This window comes from Halichoerus grypus, chromosome 5, assembly GCF_964656455.1.
Source record: "Halichoerus grypus chromosome 5, mHalGry1.hap1.1, whole genome shotgun sequence".
NCBI classification, from domain to species: Eukaryota; Metazoa; Chordata; class Mammalia; order Carnivora; family Phocidae; genus Halichoerus; species Halichoerus grypus.
This window is the reverse complement of record NC_135716.1, coordinates 180,702,818-180,724,536: the sequence shown is the minus strand read 5'-3', so window position 1 is coordinate 180,724,536 and position 21,719 is coordinate 180,702,818. Positions and strand designations below refer to the sequence as shown.

General features: G+C 51.1%; 1 long non-coding RNA gene across 1 annotated transcript in view; it reads left to right on the top strand.

The window, feature by feature from the left end:
• The window catches only part of LOC144381991 (uncharacterized), a 45,834-nt gene extending 24,793 nt beyond the window's left edge, over positions 1-21,041 (top strand). Inside the window, exon 2 of the long non-coding RNA XR_013448392.1 lies at positions 21,004-21,041. This is a non-coding gene — a long non-coding RNA (uncharacterized LOC144381991). The remainder of the gene's footprint in view (positions 1-21,003) is intronic.
• The last annotated feature ends 678 nt before the right edge of the window (positions 21,042-21,719 follow it).

Below are 21,719 nucleotides of genomic sequence, written 5' to 3'. Positions count from 1 at the left end.
GCTTCTCAGGCTCCAAACCTTGAGTTCTCCTTCACCCCACATTCAGTCTGTCCTACTGGTAAATCCTATCGGCTTTTTCTTCAAAACTTATTCAGAATTTTACCTCCACTGACACCATCTTGGACCAAGTCCCCATCATCTCTCACATGGATTACTGTATTGGCCTCCTCCCTGGCCTCCCAGATTCTACCTTCAGCCCTTTCCTCCTTAGTCTATGTTCACATGACAACCTGAGTAATTCTGTTAAAAGTCATATCATGTGGCTCCTGTGTGAAAACTTTCCAAAGACTCCATTCTCACTGAATAAAAGGCAAAGTTTTACCATGGCCAGAAATGTCCTATACCACCAGCCTCCTAGAACCTGGCTGAGCCCGTCTCTTAACTGTGACTCCCTTACTCACTTTACTCCAGCCACATGGGTCGTTTGCCAGGCTGTTTCTGGGACACAACTTGCTTTTACCTCTGCAAAGAACTTGTCCTCAGATATCCCCAGGGCACCCTCCCTCAGCCCCTTCAAGTCTTGGCTCTAACATTCCTTAGTGAAAAAGGCCTTCCTTAACTTCCTGATTTGGGGGGGGGTGCGCAGATGGAGGGGGGTAGAGAGAGAATCTTAAGCAGGCTCCATGGCCAGCATGGAGCCCAACACAAGACTCGATCTCAGGACCCTGAGATCATGACCTGAGCCAGAATCAAGAGTCAGACACTTAACTGACTGCGCCACCCAGGCTCCCCTCTAACCTCCTGATTTTAAACACTAGTCTGACTCCCCAGTCCCTCACTCCCATTGGGCTCTATTGCATTTATCACCTTCTAATGTACCACATAATTTATTGATCTTATTCGATGTCCTGCTCCACATGAAGGCAGCAATTTTGTCTCTTTTGTCATTGCTGTATTCCCAGTTCCCAGACAGAAACTGGCATGTGAGAGGTGCTCAGGAAGTATCTGTTGAGTGAATAGATGCATTTCAAAATTGGACAGTTAGTGGCTGAGGAGAAAAGGCAATGGCGAACACTCACAAACCCTACCTCAGCCAAGTGATTAAGATTCAAAAAAAAAGGCGGGGGCAACAAAAACAAAACAAAAAAAGTGTCATTAGTGGTTAAGAGCCAGAGCTGTAGGGGCTTGGGTTCCAGTCCTGTTCTGCCACTTAGCTGCTTGGTGAACTGCAGGAAATTTAACCTTTCTGAGCGTCGATTTCCTCATGTGTAATGGTCGTGGAAACAATACTTCAGCCTTTCACCCAACGATATAGAACAGCCCCTTGTATGAGCAGCAAGCGCTGTGCTAGTTGCTGAAGACTCCCTGGACAACATGAATGCACATGTTTCTTCACCCCCCTGGAGTCTACATCCTGAGGAAGGGGTACAGACAATAGCCATATAGTCATCCAAATACATGATTATTCACAAACTGTGACAAGTGTGATGGAGGAAAAGCCATATGGTGCTGAAGGAGGGGAGGGGTGGGGGAAAGCGCCCCTGAGGGGAATGACTTCTCAGTTGTATTAGTCAGCTCAGGCTGCCGTAACAAAATGCCACGGGTTAGGGTGCTGAAACAACAGAAGTTTGTTTTCTCACAGTCCCGGAAGGTAGAAGTCCAAGATCAACGTGTCGCAAGCTTGGTTTCTTCTGGGGTCTCTATCCTTGGCTTGCAGATGGCTGCCTTCTTGCTGGGTCCTCACATGGCCTTTTCTCTGTGCACCTGTTCCCCTGGTGTCTCTCTAGGGGTCCTAATCCCTTCTTATAAGGACACCAGTCAGGTTGGATTAGGGTCCACCCTAACGGCCTTATTTGAACACAATTCCCTCATTAAAGGCCCTATCTCCAAATATAGTCACATTCTGAAGTGCTGGGGGTTAACACGTGAATTGAGGGGTGGGGAAGCACAATCCATCTCCTAGCATTATTAAGACCCAAAGGATGCACAGGAAGGAGATCTGGGACAAGGGAAACCTTCCAGGCAGAGGGAAGAATATGTGTAGAAATTCTGTGCCTGGGAGGACTGTGACAGATTGGAAGAAATGACAGGCCCACGTGGCTTGAGCTCAGAGGGAGGGGTCTTGGTAGGAGACACACGGGGGGTTGAGGGAGCAGAGTGCACAGGGCCTTGGAGACCACCGAGGTCTGTTGTTGGTGATGATGTGATAAGTTGTCTTATGGAAGGATTACTCTGACCCCAAATGTGTTGGAGGAAGGCTACTCCCAGCTGCAGAGTTGTGTGACTACCTGACAGAGTGCCTGGTGAGCTGTTTGCAGTTAGGGCTCAGTAAAGAGTTAATAAGAGGGGCATCTGGGTGGCTCAGATGGTTGAGCATCTGCTTTCAGCTCAGGTCATGATCCCAGGGTCCTGGGGTCGAGCCCCACATCCAGCTCCCTGCTCGGTGGGGAGTCAGCTTCTCCCTCTCCTTCTGCAGCTCCCCCTGATTGTGCTCTCCCTCTGTCAAATAAATAAATAAAATCTTTTAAAAAAAAGAGTTAACAATGGGTATTTTTAATAATGCCCGCCGGATATAGTTGATGGAAAGATTGAATGAAAAAGAGCGCAGGAAGGGACTTCATGAACTGAGGGATAAGCAAACATAAGAGCCCACGAAGGATATGCATCCAAAAGTACTGAATCTCCATATTTGGGGGTGCTGCATATAAGTTAGTTTAGTATAATTGAGGCAGATGTGGTTTATGATTAAAATCGAAAGTTTTTTTTTTAATGTTTATTTTTAAATAATCTCTACACCCAACATGGGGCTTGAACTCACAACCCCGAGATCAAGAGTTGCATGCTCTACCGACTGAGCCAGACAGGTGCCCCCAAAATTGAAAGTTTTAGATGAATTAACACAAAGGAGAAAAGGTGTACATGGACGTACCCCATACATCTGTCTACTGGAAGCCAAAATACAGTGGAAATGATTTGGTGAGAAGGAGCTTACATCTATTATTTCTTTTCTTCAGGTTCAGCCAAAAACTTCCCTTAGGTATACCTCTGGGGGCCCAATACATAGCAGGTACTCCTAAAAGATTTGGGGCAAAGGGGATGGTCAGGCTCTCAGTAACAGTGGCATTAGATGGCAAGAGGGTTTCTCGCTTTATTCCTAGAATTCAGTGTCAGGAAGCAGAATCTGGTGTGACCTCCCAGCCACCGTGAACTTGAGTAGGGACTCCACCCTCGGATGATTTAATGCAGCAAAGACTCATTGCCTCTTTGTGTTGAAAGGAACCAGGATGAGCATTTCGTCCCAGTGGCTAAAGAGCAATGACTATCCTCTTTGACACCCTGGCCAAAGTGTCATAACATGGGGGTGATAATTTGCCGGTGATGGGGACCGTACAAGGCAGTCAGCTCATCCCAATTTTGAACAGGATGAGTTGTTAGAATCTGCTGTGTACTCCTGGTCTGGCCGTCAGGAGCTACACAGACCCTGATCCTTCCTCTTTATAGCATCACGGATTTGGTAATACCTGTGTGGTACCCTTCTGAGGCTCCAGACTCCTGTTCCCAAACTGAACACACCCCTCCAAAAGTGTTCTTTGCTTAACAGTGCTTTTATAAATATTCGTGTACGTAAATCTTTACGTACTTGTCTTTGGATACATTTCTATAAATGAAGCTGTTAGGACAAATGGTACATTCTATAGCGCTTGCTGTATATTTCCGGATCACTTTCCAGCAGGGGTGCTTTGGCTACCCGCCCATAAGTGGTTTACAAGAGAGTCTATTTCCCCACATCCTAGCCACCAAATGCAGGGAATTTTCATTCTTTTAATCACTGCCAATCTGATAAAGGAAAACGATTATCTCATGGTTGCTTCAATTTGCATTTCTTTGATTATGGGTGAGGTTGGACATGTTTTCCAACCACATCCTATACTTTTGCAATCGAGTTTTGGAGCTAACTGCAGGACCTTACATGTATTCCAGTTACATTTTATCTTGTTGGATTCCACCAATCATTCTTTCCTGTTGAGATAATTTGGATCCTGATTCTATAATTCCAACGTGTTGGCCTTCCCTCCCAGTCTTGTGTTATTTGCACAGTTGATAAGCAGTTATCTTTGGCTTTATCCAAGTTGTTGATAGAATGTTAAAGAGTTTAGGGGCCAAGGACAGAACTGTTTGGCAAGCCACTAGAGATCGCCGTGGAAGGACACCGTCCCATCTGCTGTTAGGATCCACCTCACCGTGCCCAGGTGCATAGGCGGTGGATGGAGCCTTCACCTGGAACACAAGGCTGGGCACAGATTCCAGCCTTGCCACTAATGAGCGGTGTGGTCTTCAGCAAGTGGCGTCATCTTAAACGGAGATGTGCCGCATGATTAGCTAATGGCTCTCCAAAGCTCTAGCAGCCTTTTCATCACTATTTTGTCTGTAAGAATTTCTTGAGAAATTGTCAAACTATTGTCACAAGTCATTGCCCTATGGCAAAGTGCTCACCCGATTCATTATCCTAGTGAAAGACATTCCTCCGATAGTCAATATGGACACTTACAGTCACCCATTCTAAATGCTGGACAACCATTCATTTGATTATCTGCTCCAGAATTTTGCCCATGATCAAAACTAAGTTCACTGGCCTTCAGTTTATCCAATTAACACACACATAGATATTTTTTTTATATTTTATATATGTATATATTTTTTTAATTTTTTCTTTTTTTACATTTAGGACATTTGCCTCGATTCCCCATGATTCCTCCAAGTACCCTGAAACATCAGAAGTGCTCAAAGCCCCCTGCCAGGGCTTGTCAGATCTCTCGTCCTGGTCCAGTTTTCTTCCGTACAGAGAAGGAGCAACTCCCTGGGATCGCCTCCTGCCCTCCCAGCGCGGACAGAGGGCCCAGGGTATTGGGGGGAGGCTTAGCCAAAGCTGGGACAGCATTACAAGGAAACAGTTTGAATGGCTTAGTTTGAGGGCACAACGGGGGTCTTCATGAGACTGAAAAATGCCAACTGCTCTCACCACTAGCTGAAGAAACAGCTCCATGGGCCTGGGAGAGGGACCTCTGGTTATGCAGCTTGGGGCTTCATGCAGAAACGAAGCACCAGCAGAATCATCTTCAAATGAAATGATGACCCCTTTCTTTGAGTTACTTCACTATCAAAAATCAGACGACTGTTCTAAGGAAGAAATGCTAACCATTAAGCCCATGGAACCAATTTAAATGACAAAGCAAATCAGTCAGACCTCCGGCCACCTGGCTTCTTGACCCCCCGGGCCTGGAAGGCAATTGCTGATTTACACCTTGTAAATGTATCACTACACCACGTACAACGAGGGCCACCGCGGGTTGTGTGTGCGCGCTCGTTCAGACTCGCAGTGATAGCGACAAGGACACTGACCCTCTCTAGGAACCAGGCGCTGTTCTGGGTGCTGTGCATGAACGAACCCTTGCATCCTCACAGCGCCCCTGGAGGGGAGGTGCTGTTTCCACTCCAGCTTTCACAGACTGGTGAGATGGAGACGCAGAAGAGAGCGGCAGGGACCTGCCCAAGGTCACCCATCATGCGGGGGGGCCGAGCTGCGGCTGGAACTCAGGCAGCCGGGCTCCCCGCGCCAGACTGCTGCTGCCTCTCTAAGAAAGTGAGGAAAAGAAAGGAACAGCTGCCGGGTATCCTTTCTCCCCTAGATGATGAAACTGCTTTACGAACGGCGGTCTCCACTCCGATGGGATCACAAACCCACACTTTCATCTCCTGAATGGGCTGCGTGGAAAGACAGGAGGAGTGGGGTGGAAAGGGAAGCCGAGGGCACGAAAAACCTGTAGCCTGGGTGCTCAGCTCCGAGGGATGGCGCGTGAGCCCACAGCGAGCCATGCGACCCCAAGGCAAGAGGCAGCGCGCTGGGACCCCAGAACCAAACTGTAATCACGCGCGTTTCGGGAGGCAGGCCCTGCCTCTGCGGATCGGGAGGGATTCCGAGATCCGTTGCAGTAACCACCGGAGCACCACCGAGCCGCAGGCTCAGCCAGTCGACCGGCTCCCAGGATTGTCTTCCAGTTGCTAGACTACGCCGCTTTCCAGTACATTATTTGGAATACAAAAAAAACCCCTAAAATGTAAGGAAAGGATTTTCACACAAATAATTTCAACCGCAACAAGGCAACGAGGCCCCTGATGAAATTGGCAAGAAAAGGTAATGAACTCATTCCGATTGACATATTTAGAGGTCCTCTTGCCAAATCCAATTGGCAGCTTCATAATTATGGAAACATCCATGTTATTTCCACTCAACCAGGGTTAGGCCTGCTGGTATCTGATTCAATGTTTACTTCATGAATGAGGTCAGTCCCCAGCACAGCTGGGGTTTTAGCAAAAGAATCAGAGCTGCTGGTCAGCAGACAGCATTCTCACTAGCATCTGCCCGGAGCTGTGGGGGCTCGCGGGGCCACCTCACGGCTCACCCAGGTTAGCCGCTCTCTCCGGCGCGTCTGGGGCCTGGCTCTTCTCCCTGCTCTGCGAACGCCTCCCGCGGAAGCCGTCGGAGCCCCGGCGACAGCCTGGGCATGATGAGATCACGTCAAGTGTCCCACAGCCCAGCCGTTCGCTCCAACCTGCCCCCTTTGCGTATTGCGACATCTCACCCCTTGTGAGTTTCAGAACTGCCAGGAAACAGGGTAGGGGTTTTGGTTGGTTTTTTGTTTTTAAGTATTTATTCCAGGATGGCTCCATTTGTGGGGTGTGAGAGTGACTCAGAGTGCCTTACAAGTCACCTGCAAAGGTAACTGTCTCATAGGCCCGCATGGCCTCTGGGTCAACTCCCCACACTGGTTAAAAACAAAAACAAAAGCTCCCAAGGTCTCAAAAGCCTCATTTTAAGAACATACGTTGATGGAGCGATGTCCTCTAAGTTCACAGAAGTTCCTGGGAACACGGCTGAGGGCAGAAAGCAAGGGGACGCTCCACAGCAGGGACAGCGCTCGGCTCCAGAAGACTCTGGAAGCAGCCAGGGGCTCCAATGCGCTGGCCTGTTGGCATGAGTCCGGCGCTGTTGCCCGGAGCGGCGATGGGGCGTGTGGTTGGAGTCCAACGCGCCTCTTTCTCAGCCTGGCAGCGATTTCTTTATCTCAGCGGATAAGGTCCTAGGAAACTTAGAGATAGTGATTTGGTTTGGGTCCCAAAATAACTGTGGGCACCACGTGCTGGAACAGTTTTGCCTAACAAAATCGGGGCAGGGGGTGGGGTGGGCGGGGGGGGGGGGGACCTGGAGCCCGTGATGGTTTAGGAGCTGGAGACCAAGGCGGATCCGATAAAAATGCTTCCTCTTTCTCCACGTTGACAAAGCAGAGGCGGTGCCACGCCGCACATTCGCACCTCCCGAGGGGCCAACAGCTGCTGATACAGAGGCGAGGACACCCGGAGGAGGTGCCGTCCCAGACGTAAAGGGGTGAGCTGTCTCCTCCTCTGACCTCAGCCGAGGTCGTTTTAGGATGACGACTCAATGCTCTCTTATCTCAAGGGTCAGTCCAACTGCCACAGATTTCAAAACATCTCTCCCCACATGAGGGTCAGCATCCCGGTAGGGCTCGATGAGCCTGCTCCCGTGCAATTCAGGTTACTGCTCTCGTAGGCTTTCCTCCAGAGCACAACCTGTCTCAGACCCAGGATGCTCCCGTTGCTTACCCAAACCCCGCCGTGCTTGCCGTCAACTCTGTAGCCTGTCTTATCCATCATTGTCGCGGTTGCCATCTTAGCATCTGAATGACTTTTCCCTTGAATATGCTTCTGGCAGATTTTGAAGATGGGACCCTAAACAAAGTTCACTCCTTCACTCTCTCTGGCTCATTGTCTCTGCACTCTGCCTACTCGGCTGCAGCCACACTGGCTGGATGCACCAGGCACACATCCACCTCAGGACCTTGGCACATGCTGTTCTCTCCACCAGGAGCACTCCTTCTGGGTCATCAACACGGCTCCCTCCTTCCCTTCCTTGGGGTCTTTACCCACGCGCCCACTCATCAGTGAGATCTTCCCGACCACTGTCTTCCAAGGCCCCTCCACACGTGATTTCCCTCGAGCTGGTACCCCCATCTCAGCACCCGCTACGTGTCTTGTTCCTTAACTGCCTCACGCATGGGAATGCCAGCTTCACGAGGGCAGGGATTCCTGACTCTTTTTGGCCTCTGTCACAGCCCAGTACCTACAACAGTGCTCAGCATATCCACTCCACAGGACTGCACGGAGTGTCCGCCGCACACCAGTGATGGGGGAGTTCTCAGCGCCTCAGGCTGCAGGAAACTGCGTGTCTCCTGAGTCCTGGGCGACCCTGGAGGAGTTGGGCCACGGCTCGCCTCCCTCCCTCCTCCTCACCCCTCTCTGACTCCATATATTCTGCTTTCCCGACAGACACGGGAAAGTGGGGTCCTTCTGGAGGAAGACGGAGCCTTCTATGATTTAGGAACACAGGTGTTTGCTGAGCCAAAGGCCAGCCGGTCCTGCCTGTCTCCGAGCTCCTGGGAGGAAATGCATCTGAAATGCGGTCACGCTCCCTGGTCGCGAGCAGGGCTGTGCAACGGGCCGAGCTGTGGGCGAGGCAGCCCATGCAGGCAGGCGGCCCTTACGCAGGCTTTCCAGAGAGAGCTGGAAAGCAGATGCCTGAGCCACAGGAAAAAGGATGACCGCCTGCAGCCAAGAGCCTGACTGGAAAGTCCGCGTAAAGGACACCTGGAGGAAGCGGGGGCCTCCATCACCTCCTCCGCCCGCCTGGAACCCTTCTTCCTCGCTCAGCCACCCGACCAGAGGCGCCTTCCCGGAGGCTCACCGCACCTTTGCCATCTGAAAGCTCACCGCTTTCTCCCAGCAGATCAGAACGTCTTTTCTCTCATCTTGTTTGCAAAGTCTTTTTGTGAGGTTGGGAGGGACCCAAAAGTCGCCTCTCTATTCCTGTCTGAGGGGAGAGTATTTCCAGGTCGGGGGTGTGGTCCGCGTACACGAATACCGGATTAGGCCTCCTAACCCCATCTCCGAAGCGGGTGCCAGCCACAGTTCCAGAATGAACCAGAAGCAGAGAGAAAGAAAAAAAAACAAAAAACAAAACTGTGAATCAAGAGGTTTATTATTTTCCCCCAGTATTTTGAAACCAAGATTTCCACATTTTTAAGGGTTTGATGTCATAAAATTCCCATGTATGACTGCATTTTAAAAAACAGAGTCATTGTGTGTGTGTGTGTGTGTGTGTGTTGGAATGTAAGAGGTTTAGCATAGAACTCAGAAAATAAACTCCTCAACTCAGAATTTGAGAAGAACAGACACAAGGGGCCACCGAGCTGTGGCTTCTGCTACAATGAATTCGTGTGATGTTAAGACGGCCCCAGAACCGTCTGGAACTTAAATGTTAGTCTTCTGAAAAGAACCCCGGGACCTCCAAGTGCCGGCTGTTGTTAGTCCAAGTGCAATGTAAGCAGGTTTCTATTTAAAACTTTCACACCTGGTCCTTGAATACTTCTTGTTTTCCAAAGGCTTCCCTCTTTACCTCGGATTCTTTTCCACCTTCCCTTTCCCATGTTAGTCTGGTTTCACCCCAACCTGCTGGCACGAAGAGAAAGATATTTATAACACTTGTGAATAAAAGGAGCTGGGAAGTAGTGGTCTTGAACCTTCGCTGCCGAAACTGGACTCAGGTGGAGACCAGACAGTCCTCCAGCAGGGCTGGGGAGGGAGGGGTGGTGAGGGGCCCCGGAGATGAGGAGGAAAGACTGTGTCCCTGTCTTTATGCTAAAGAGAAGGCAAGGCAGTTGCTCAATTCCTTATACCTTCGCAGACTCCTCTAGTAAGGCCCTTGGATGCCCCCCACCTGGGTCCCCGGGTGCCTGATCTAAATAAACTCCGGACCTGTCACCGTTGGCTGGGGGTGGGCGGGGGGCGAGCCCACGGCTTTTCTCATTGTCTAGATCCAAAGTCCTCCTTGTCTTAATTATGGAGTGAGAAGCAGTGAGGCCCAGATACTCCAGGACGAGGGTTTAAGACTGTGGATTTTGTTCCTCTGTTTATTTCCCCGATTGTGTAAAACTTCTCCCTTCTGATCTTCAGAGAGCCCTCCACCTCCTCCTCCCTCCTCCTCTTCCTCTCTTCTTCTCCTGGGCACCACCCATGGGGGGGGCGGTGCAGGAGCGGCTTGGAGGGGACAGTGGCCGGGACAGAAGTGGGCTGGAGCAGGCCTGCCCCAGCGGTGAACAAGGCAGCTCTGTGTACAGAGGCTTTTTTCAAGGCGGTTTCAGAGATCCAGGGATGTTGGACAGCAAGGAACAGAGAAATTCCAGAGATTTTTCACGTGCAAGCGGATATTTCCTTTGAGAGTTTCTAGACTAAATAATACTCCTTGTGTCTAAGGGACGGTGTATACTGCTGACCTGGCAATGTTCTCTGTGCGTGGGGTGAGCACAGGGAGCCCCACGGCGGCCTGGAGTCGGGGGAGCAGAGAGAGGAAGGTGAAGTGGCCTGAATAAAGGTCTTTCCTGGGCGAATAGTGAGGCTCTTCTCCCTCCGCCGGACGCGACATCCATTTCAAATATGGAGGAAGAATTTGTTGGAGGACCTTGGGAATGAAATGGGCCGGGCTTCTAAGAATAAATATACCCAGGCCTCTCTATTAACCATTTTCATATATATATGCCCCTAACCCCTGGCAGCCACCGATCCTTTTACTACCGCTGTTATTTTGCCTTTTCCAGAATGTCACATAATTGAAATCACATAGTGTGCAGCCTTTTAAAATTGGCTTCCTTCACTTAGTAACGTGCATTGAGGTTTCCTCCATGTCTTTGTGGGGCTTGATAGCTCGTTCGTTTTGAGTGCTAAACAATCTCCCATTGTCTGGATGTAGCAATTTTCATGTGTATTTAATGCCAGGTTTTTAATGGGGGTGATATGATTTATTAATAACTAGCATTATAATAAAATCTATGATAAGACGGAAAGCAAGATTTAGCTTGACTAGAACAACCTCTATATCAGCCCTATTAATATGAAGGCTGTTACTACCTTTCTGGTTGTAATAAGTAAACTGAGACACAGAGAGAAGCTGACTTACACATGGCAGATGGGTCAGTAGGGGGAGAGCCATAAAAAGACAGAAGCATCTAGAATCCCAGTCAGATCAAAGCATACTGTGCGGCATAATTATGTGTATAGTGTTTTAAGTTTATATATGTGAGGAGGGGGCAGACACGTATTCCCAGTTCCTCATGTTGTCATACGGAGGGAATTCATATGGGGACACTCCTTGCTTCTCTCCCTGGTCCTTACCACTCCCTCTTCCCACCCATTCCTCTCCCAAAGGAAGCGGAGCTAATTTCCCAATTGGGCTGATGGGGAGGAACTGTACATGCTCAGAGTATCCCCCTCTCTCCTCTTCTGGGATCCCCCAGCTGCAGAGAACATGCTGGTCAGCTGGGCAGCTCTCAACCAGACAGGAGGAATCAGCACGTCTGCTTCGGGATTGCAACGTTAGCAAGCCCACTTGCCCACAGACCTAATAACCTCCCCATCTCCATGTCCTCTGATCCCTGCACCTGATGGGTTATCCCAATTTAAGTAGGGAGGACACCCCCTCCCGAACCTAATAACGTCATCATGGATACATTTTAAAAGGCTCTCATCACATTATCAGCCCGATTCTTTCTGGTGCCAAAGTGTCTCTGCCATCATTGAGTCTGGTAACTTTGGAGCTATTTTAGGCCTGAAAGACAAGATTTAGTGAACTGAAGTAGTAACTTAATGTTAAAAGCACTGAACCAGCCTGAGAGTGTAGCCAGCCTACTTTCAGGGAATCATATGATCCCCCAGAGAAATCTAACTACAAAACTAATTTTAGACCACAAATTTAACTACCTGCAGCCTATACAACAATCCTATCTAGAAAGGTCTACAAAGAACCAATTCCAAACTAAAATTTCCATGAGAGGGATGCCTGGGTGGCTCAGTCGGTTAAGCGTCTGCCTTCCGCTCAGGTCATGATCCCAGGATTCTGGGATCAAGTCCCACATCGGGCTCCCTGCTCCGCGGGGAGTCTGCTTCTCCCTCTCCCTCTGCCTCTCCCCCCGCTGGTGCTCGTTCTTCCTCCCTCTCTCTCTAATAAATAAATAAAATCTTTTAAAAAAATTTCTATGAGAGAAAAATATTAAGGCTACAACCAATTTTTTGTCAGTTGTTCCAAAAAACCTCCCTCTTCTCTCTTAATGGTTCGATACACATTTTCACGCCTTGAAGTCTGTCCCACTACATCCAGGTCACTTTGCAACACCGGAATTTTCTTGAGCCGAGGTTGAAACACCACCACAACTTCCTACTACTGACGGTGAGAGCAAAAAGCGTAACGTCTATGTATCTGATTCCACAGGGACCATACAAGAACCAGGATGAGCCCCTTGAGGACAGAATCTAATTTGCCCACATCCAGGGTCTAATGTACATGGTGTATTCATAAGAGCTCATTAATATTCGATAATGAGGAAGAAGGGGAGCAGGAGGATGGGGAAGGTTCTCCCAAGGAGAGTCACCATTTTAGTTGAGGTGAGCTGCTCAAGAGACAGATGCTGTCACCATGACGACCACATCGACGTTCCCAGCCCCCTCCTCCCTTCCTGGTCTCCGCTGAGGCCAGGAGAGCCAATGGTGCCTGGCACAGTCCTACCAAACGATGCATTTGGGGTGTCTTCTGGAGGCCCTCTGGAAAGGCTTTGCTTTTCTTCTGTAAAAGACAGTAAGACCAGCAATGCCCCTTGCCCTTCTTCCTTCCTTGACTGTGGGCCTGATTCCAGGAGGCGAACCCCCAACCACCTTTCTAAAGCCTCTAGTACCCTAGCGCACAAAGGCTCTCCAGCCTCTAACCTTCTCTCCCCCGGGAGTAACGATGGCGATCCAAGGGCGCTGGAAATGCTTGGAACATCATTTATCCAAAGAAGAGGGGCTGCACCCATCACAGCCTGGCCTACTACCCTCAGCTAATCCAAAGGAAACAGGATGTTAAAAATGAAGCTGTTTCAATTCTAGTGCAGAGAACCAGTCCAATACCCCCGTGTTCCGAAGGGAGGTGCTAGACCCGCTCAGCGGGACCTGCAAAGAGCTGTCGGAGAACCTGTGACCACCCACACATGGGAGGTGGCAAGAAATCAGAGAGATGATGTCTTCAGAGGATTTGTTGGGTGTTGGGCACTTCCCCTCCCCATCCCCGGTGCCCCACGAATGAGGGGAGGGAGCATGGTGAGAAGGTCCTCGAGGGGGCCACTCAGAGCTGACACGCATGCCCAGTAGTTCACAGGACCAGACAGCTGGTGTCCGCTGCAAGCCTGAGGAACCTAATGAGGACAGCACTAAAGCCAGAACAAGGATGGGTGGCTGCATGATTAGTGCAGAGCCCCTCGCCCCTGGTTTTCCCACAGACCAGATGCCATGAAAAAGAGCTGGCCTCAAGGGCTGCCAGGCGAAAGGACTGAGCAAAGACCCTAAGGCACTAGCTAGGATGTCCTCGTCCCCTCAGAGAACCATGGGGGAGCAATCCCCCAGCCCACGGGGAGTCACCGAGGAGCCCCAAGGCCCCTCACAGAAGAAAAGTCAGCTTCAAATATTTGCCATGGCCAAAGGAAGCAGTGGCCAATTTCAGGGGCGCCCTCCACCCCACTTCACCCTGGAGGGGCTGAGGCAGCCCAGAGAGTGGAAGGAAAGAAGGTGGACAGAAAATGTGGGGAAATCAAGTGTGAGGGTTAATTCTATCTGTCAACTCGACTGCACCATGGAGTGTCCAAATATTTGGTCAAACAGTATTTCTGGGTGTGTCTGTGAGGATGTTTCTGGACAAGATTAGCATTTGAGTCTGTGGACAGAGAGGAGCAGAAAGATTGCCCCAGTGTGAGTGGGCCTCAGCCGATCCACTGAAAGCTTGAGTGATAAAGAATTCTCTCTCTGTCTTACTATCCTCCAGCTGGGACATTGGTCTCTGCCTTTGGACTTGACTCAGAGCAGAACTTACACCCTCGGCCCTCCTGAGTCTCATGCTTGCTGACTGCAAAACTTGGGCTTCTCAGCCTCCGTGATCCTTGGAGGCCAATTCGTGATAGTAAATATATGTAATGGTCCTGTTTCTTTCTTTTTTTTTTTTTAAAGATTTTATTTATTTATTTGAGAGAGAAAGCACAAGAGCGGGGAGTGGGAGAGGGAGAAGCAGACTCCCCGCTGAGCGGGGAGCCCGATGCGGAACTCGATCCCGGGACTCCAGGATCATGACCTGAGCTGAAGGCAGTCGCTTAACCAACTGAGCCACCCAGGCGCCCCTGTCATGGTCCTGTTTCTCTGGAGAACTCAGACTCCTACAGGGAGGATGCTTCGAGAAGTGCCCCTCCCCCATATCCTATCACAGCTTCTGGTAGGGAGCAGCTGAGGTGGATGGGAAAAAATTTAACTTCAGTGAATCTCTGGGGCACCGAAACCCTGTTGACTCAAAGTAACCAGGAAACATTTCGTTATCCAGCAGCCACTGAGGGTCACTGGGCTGCCAGACATTTCACAAGGGGGTTTGAAGAGAAACCGGCCCCCCAGGGAGTATGGAACAGGCTGGGGAGCGAAGAAGGGGCTTTCACTCCTGTGCACCCACAAATATTGTCTGCACCGCACCCCGGTTTTACAAACACAGCACGTGATGTCTGCTGCTGGTGTTTTTAGATGGAACCCGACTGTTTCCCACATTCCTTCTCCCAAACACTAACCCCCCTTTTATCCTCCTTGGAAATCTGCAGGTTCTAGAGCACAATACTATGCGGAATTTAGCCCTCTGGTTTATCAAACAGAAAAAGTAGCTTCAAGGAGCAGAGAATTACATGACTCCTTATAAAGGTGCATAAAAAGCAACCCTTTCGAAGCCGTATCATCTCCCATCCTGCATCTCCAGAGCCCTGCTGGAATGCAGAGGGCTGGCTCAAACTGCGTTTCAAGCTGCCCCTCAGCTGGTGAGAGAGGAGCTGGGGCTTTGCATCAGACAGTGTGTTGAAAACAATGAGACCAGGAGTAGCTGACGTTTATCTGCCTCTGCCCAATTCCCAGGAATACTGCTGGGGGTTTCCAAGCCCAAGTGGGAGGCATTGTCAGCCTGTGCCTGGAGGCGCAAGAGGGGGAGATGGGGCAATCTCTGCTTCTTCGCTCCCACTGCCCTCATCTTGCTTGGTGTTCACTCGTTCCAAGTTCTCTTGGTCCCCTCGCCAGAGCAGCTGAGATGCAGCCAGGATATTTATAGAGCTGGTACAGGCCTGGGCAGCTAGTGGGAGCAGATGTTTTCTGATATGGGCAAAGGGAGCTATTTATACTGGGAGTTGAATGAAAATTAGTCAGAGGGGAGGCTGTACCCATAGTTGAGGTTCCTGTCCTCCCAACACTGGAGAAAGTTCTGCAGATCCTTAGGTGAAAATATTTCTCACCCTCGCTGCTTAGACAGCTCACTGAGTGCCAGGCGCTGGGTGGGCACCGAGATGAATAAGACAAGGCTCTTCCCGCTGGTACAGTTCAGGAGGAGAGACGTCACGGAAGCAGCTCGTGATAATCTGGTCCATCCCTGCCAGCTGGGAGCACCATTGGAGCCCGGATGCCAGCATGATGGAGGCTGCTGGTTTGGGGGACGGTAGGGGTTGGGTGGGGAGAGCAGAAGGAGTGGTCAGGGAGGGCCACGAGGCCGGGGCCCACTAACCCGGCTTGGAAGGATGGGCAGGAAGGGACCAGGGGAGAAGGTGTGGAGGCAGGGGGAATGGAATTCGGGGGGTGGAAGTTTTGCAGCCTGCTTGGTGCATTCCAGAAACATCCAGGAATCAGACGTGATCTGGGGGTAGAGGGGCTTCCCGAGGGATTTCAGAGGAGGGCCCCAACAGGCGAGCTGGGTCTGGGCAGTCAAGGGTCATCATCCATCCTCCGGAATGGGCAGTTGTTCGGCCTTCACCTTCAGGTGGAAGGAGCTGGCCACGCTTTTAAGGAAGGAAGCCGTCATTCCTCCGGGGAGTGGTAGAAACCACGGAGCTGTGCTCAAGTTCCTCCTGCCTCCTCGGCGTCCTAGTCCTGCAGCAGCGCACCTGGCATACAGTCGGTGCTCCATAAATGCTCCTTGAAAGAGCAGATTCGCAGAGTTACTTCCCTGTCTCCAGGCGTCGTGCAGACCATCCCTGACGTGAGCCCAGGCAGACGCTACAAGCAGCGGGCAGCATGGGCACCATCCCCAGGCTTTCTCCCCATCATGCTTCTCCTGGCCTCTGCTTGGCCCGCGGTCCAGCCTCGGCCCCGGCCCCGGCTCGGATTCTCCCCATTGCGTTACCTCCACCTGAGCACTGACCCACGGCAGGTGCAGCCTCATTCCTTTGAGTTGCAAACCGAGTGAGAACAATATTAGCCAAAGACGTTTCTGTGTCCTCTCGCGGAAAGTCTGGGGAGACGGAGCAAGTGTACTAATGCAAACAAAACAGATTATTAGCCTTTTCCTTGTTCTGAAACTCCCTTACGCCATTTCTGCCAATGTGCTTCTGGCCTTCACCTTACTTCTGGTCCTCGTCCCCTGCCTCCGGCCTCTTCGCCCCTCCTCCTCCCTCTCCCCAAATGCCCGTTCTCGAATGATGCAGAGCCACTCACGGTGTTCGGGGCTTTTGTTTCTTGGTCCCCTTTTCTCTTGACTCTGAGGGCCTTACCTTTCAGCCTTTAGCTGGGTCTTTTCCTAAACAAAGATTTTTTGTTCCCTAATGAGAACGCTGGTTCCGTGAGGCAGGAAAGTCATCTTCCCACACCCCAGCATTACAGAGCCCTGTGCGGGACCGTGCATATCCCACATCACTATCCTTGGGGCAAAATGTTGGAGGACAAAGATTCTTTGCTTGACCAAACTTTTCCAGGCTCTTGAAACTCCTCCTGCCCCTATCTGTGCCCTTCCTTGTAAGAGAACCCTGCCGAGTCAGTTCAGCAAGAACGCCCACCCTCAATGCCTGATGGGGCTCCTCACCCCCACCGCCCCCCCAGGTGATGTCTGACCACCCTGGCCTGCCTTCAACAGGAACCGCATTAGATGGGTTTAGCCAGAACCCCCTTTACCCCTGACATTTCCTCTCCGTGATTTCCCACCCCGGACCCCCATCTTACGCCTTGGTTACAATTTCCTACTTGCCCCTGCTGTGTTGAGAGTGAAGCCCATGCTCTCTCCCCTACCGCAAGACCCCATTGCAATGGTCCCTACACCTATCCCCTTGCCCCCGCCTTGAATAAAGTCTGCCTTACCGTCTTCAACAAGTGTCTGAATAATGTGTTCTTTAACAGGAGAAAAGACTTCATCCAGAGCAATGCAACTTGGTATTTAGTCTCTTGCTCAATGGCCGGCTCCACTATGTATATATGCAGAAAGACAGAGACGAAATATGTCTGTGGGCTGGGCGCAGACAGGACAGGAAAAAAGCTCTTCCAGATCACCTTATATGGGAAAAGTTAACCCTCCTGGGTTGGAGGTGAATGTGGCAGAACCCGGCAAGGAGAAGTTCATTGGGTAAGCCCTGGGGATGAGGATGATGGGGGGAAGGGGGAGGGCAGTGGCAAAATGAGGAAGGTAGAGAGAGAGGGAAAAGAAGAAAATGTGAGCTTTGTATGTTTTGAGTAGGAGGAGACAGAAGCCTAGAGGCACCCCAATCCAGGCTGAGATGGTTTTCTGAGCTGGGAACACGAAGAGCCTGGCAGGGCCAAGGCCAGGGCCGTGAAGGATGCTCTGGGCCGGCAGGCATGGGCTATACCCGGCAGAGAGCGTTTCCACCTGCAGCCACCTCAGTCCGCTGCCTTGAGTGGGTGTCAAATTTTCCAGGGACCTTGTCTTTCTACAGAGATTGGGAACTTGCTGAAAAGTCCTGTCCTGACTCTCCGGTGTTTGATACAAATTCTCGGTTTCTTTTTGGCATATGTCAAAGATTTTCCATGTAATCCAGACTTTTCCTCCCTTCACTTGCGTATTTCTGTCCCATGTCTGTTTGGTGTGGTCAGGAGTTAGTGGAAGAAGCCAGGAAAGGAGAGAGCTCGACACCCCTGGGCTCAGCCACTCGGAGCAGCCCTCCACCCACCACCACCTAAGGGGTGACGAGGCCAGTTGGTGACACCGAGGGAATTGCACTAGGACACGCGTGCAGAGACATGCAAAAGACCACCACGTAAGTATCTGTGAAAAGCAACATCAGGCCCACCAGAGGCCACCCAGGTCCCAAGGAGGAGGAGGGAAGGTGGGTGAGAGAGGCCTCCGATCCACAGGGCCCGCTGGGGCCTGAGGACCCATCACAGACAAGCAGAGAAATGAGAAAAAAACAAGGGTAAACGTGGCAAGTGTTTCATAAAGCTAAATATATTCCATTAAAGATCATCCTCTGGGGTGCCTGGGTGGCTCAGTCGGTTAAGCATCTGGCACTTGATTTCAGCTCAGGTCGTGATCTCGGGTTCTGGGGATCCAGCTCTGCACTCAGCAGAGTCTGCTTCTCTCCCTCTCCCTCTGCCCCTCTCTGTATGCACTCTCTCTAAAATAAATAAATAAATCTTAAAAAATAATAAAAATAATAAAGATCATCTTTTAGTCATTTAGTTTGAGATTAAGTAATTCTGTGGGAAGAGTTTTCTTTTTTAAAAATGAATAGAATAGGGGCGCCTGGGTGGCTCAGTCATTAAGCGTCTGCCTTCGGCTCAGGTCATGATCCTGGGGTCCTGGGATCGAGCTCTGCATCGGGCTCCCTGCTCGGCGGGAAGCCTGCTTCTCCCTCTCCTACTCCCCCTGCTTGTGTTCCCTCTCTCACTGTCTCTCTCTGTCAAATAAATAAATAAAATCTTTTTTAAAAAAAAAAGATTAGAATAGGGGCGCCGACCTGGCTCAGTCGATGGAAAGTGTGACTCTTGATCTCGGGGTCATGAGTTTGAGCCCCACATTGGGTGCGGAACCTGCTTTTAAAAAAAAAAAAAGTCATTAAAAAAATGGAAGTGGGGCGCCTGGGTGGCTCAGTTGGTTAAGCGACTGCCTTCGGCTCAGGTCATGATCCTGGAGTCCCGGGATCGAGTCCCGCGTCGGGCTACCTGCTCAGCGGGGAGTCTGCTTCTCCCTCTCCCGCTCCCCGCTCTTGTGCTCTTTCTCTCTCTCACTCTCTCTCTCAAATAAATAAATAAAATCTTTAAAAAAAAAAAAAATGGAAGTGATCAGAATAGTATACGGCTGTTGTCCTTAAAGTTCTTATTTGGCAAAATGAGAAGCTGGAAACATTAAGTCCTTCCAATTAAAAAGGAAAAAAATGGCTGGCTCTAGGGAACCATGAATTGGAGGGTCACCTGGAGCTTGAGTGTGCACTCCTCCATCACCCGGATGCCGACGACACCTGCTGAGCGAGGCAGTCTGCGGGGAGGGCTCTGGAAGGAAGGCTTGGGATGAGGAACAAGGAGTTTTTCTGACGTCTTTCTGAAAATGAGCCTGAGCATCATTTTCTGCTTTGCATCCTCTCCTGCCCCCCATATGACATCTCCACTGGGAAAATGCCAGAGAGCCACGCTGAAGGGCACGGCATGCACTGAGGCCAGTCCCATGCAGGGCAGTGGTGGCCAGAACACAGATCCCCAGGGAATGGAGGGCCACGCTGACCCTTAGAGGCCCCCAGTGAAACCGGAGCTGCTTTTGAGATCTGGGGCCCCCACCCATCCTAGGAGTGGCCTCGGGGCTCTGCGAGGAAAGTATCTAGTGTGTGAGGCTTCCCGGGCACTCTTCCCAACGTCCCAGGTTCCCTGTACCGTCTGCAGGATGGAGTCCGGTGAGGCCAGGAGCCTGTCACTGGTGGGAACATCCACAGGGGAAGGGGAGACCCAAGACTGGCCGCCTCGGGAAACTTGGAAACGACGCAGACCCACAGACCACGACCATCGACTGCTCTCAGGCATGGTTCAGGGCATGGGTGTGAACTCTTGCATCTAGCAGCAGAATCGGGGAGGGGGGACCCCCCGATGTGCATGCTTGTGACTGTTACACACACATGCTCTCCTACACCATTTTGGGCCCCACACCTCGCTCACCTGGTAGGAGAGTTGAGATCCCTCTCCAACGGGGTGGTTTGACCTCTTCCCATCTCAGGACCCCTGGCCGGTCTCCCCCCAAATATCCGGAGCAGCTTCCCCTCCTGCAGTCCCACGGACAGCGAGAGCCATGACAACAGAGAATACGTCCCTGGACAAACCTCCCCGGGCACCTGTGGTGGAGAAGCATGGCCCAGCCCCGTGTGGCCAAGACCTTCCACCGTGGTGTCCTTATAACAACCAGCAGCCACCAAGGAAGAAAACTGTCTTGGTGCAGTTTCTTGGCATAGCAGCTGCCCCAGGACTAATTAGGGTCTGTTTAGACTCTTTAGAGAAAGCCTCCATTTTGCCAGATCCACTTTCTCAGGATCTCTTTACCACTTAAGATCCCAGAAGGGACTGATGCTATACTTGGAAAAGGAGGAAAGTACTTTTGAGTCATAAAATGGAACGAAAAGCAGAATGGAAACCAAGAAGGAAACTCAGTTTGCAGCCCACTGTTGCTATTTTATCAAGGAGCCCTTGTCAGGTAGGTCAGCTGTGTTTACTCTCAGAAAATCATCAGGCTATTCCATAGGAAGCTTCAATGCCTAGAGGCACTTTACGAAGTGGTGTGATTGTGAGAATCTGGAAGGCGCGCCATCCCCTTTCCTGAGCCTTGGAAATCTGGAAGCCAGACCAGGGTAGCGCTAAAGGAGGAGTGTGGCGCCCCCTGGCGAGAGCAGCTCGTAGACCCAGAGTGGGCTCCCACCTACCGAGGACTCATCTCCAGTTGCCTCACCTCCTCCACCTTTGTGCAAACCCCAAGATCAAGAGCTTTGCACAAAGCCCTTCGGAGTCTGCACCTTCAGGCAATGTGGAGTTAATGTGGCTCAATCGTGAAAGACCTAATTTAGATTGTGGCCAAGTGGGGAAGGACGTGTTTATCCCAGTGGGAGATGCACAGACCAGTGAAGGGCTGAGATCACAGATAGCCAGACAGCCGGGGGGGGGGGGGGGGCGGGGGGGGGGGGCGGGGAGCCCTCAGGCCTTGTGGTCCCAGATGCTACCCACAGGTCCCATGACTCTCTCCTAGCCAACCACCCCTACGGCGGCCCAGCGTTTTCCTACACGGTAAGGACTGGGCAGACATCAGGAAGCCTTCACATTGAACCAAGCATCTCCGTCCATCTGGGATAAACGTACTTGTCAGGTAGGATTATAGACAGTCCCAGGAAAGAGTAATGCCACGTGCTTGTAAAAGGCCGTGGTCTCAGAACAACCCAACCCTGGGACTCACCTCCTAGGTCAGGTGGAAAAGTCTACGAAAGGCCAAAGATGGGTTCTGTTCTTTCCAGGCCTGGACTTGAAGCCTAGAGGAAGTTACAGGGAGTGAGATCTGGACGGGCCCCGGTGCCACCACAGTCTCTCCAGGCTCAGATTTACCTGCTTGATGGTTCCAGGTCCCAAACTGAGATTCCACCCAGGGCCCATGATTTGATTCTCATAAACAACATCTGTCTCTACGGAGCATTGATAAGACGCGCTCTGGACCTGAATCCAGAGTCACTGGGGATCTAAGAGGAATTCCTCTCTCTGCCGTAAGTGTTACTCAGGTGGGTTCTTCCCAAGCATTCTGAAATTCCCTGGAGGGATCAGGCACGGCTGCTGTAGGACTTCTATGCACCCTGACACCCATCTCCTGCAGAGGGTGG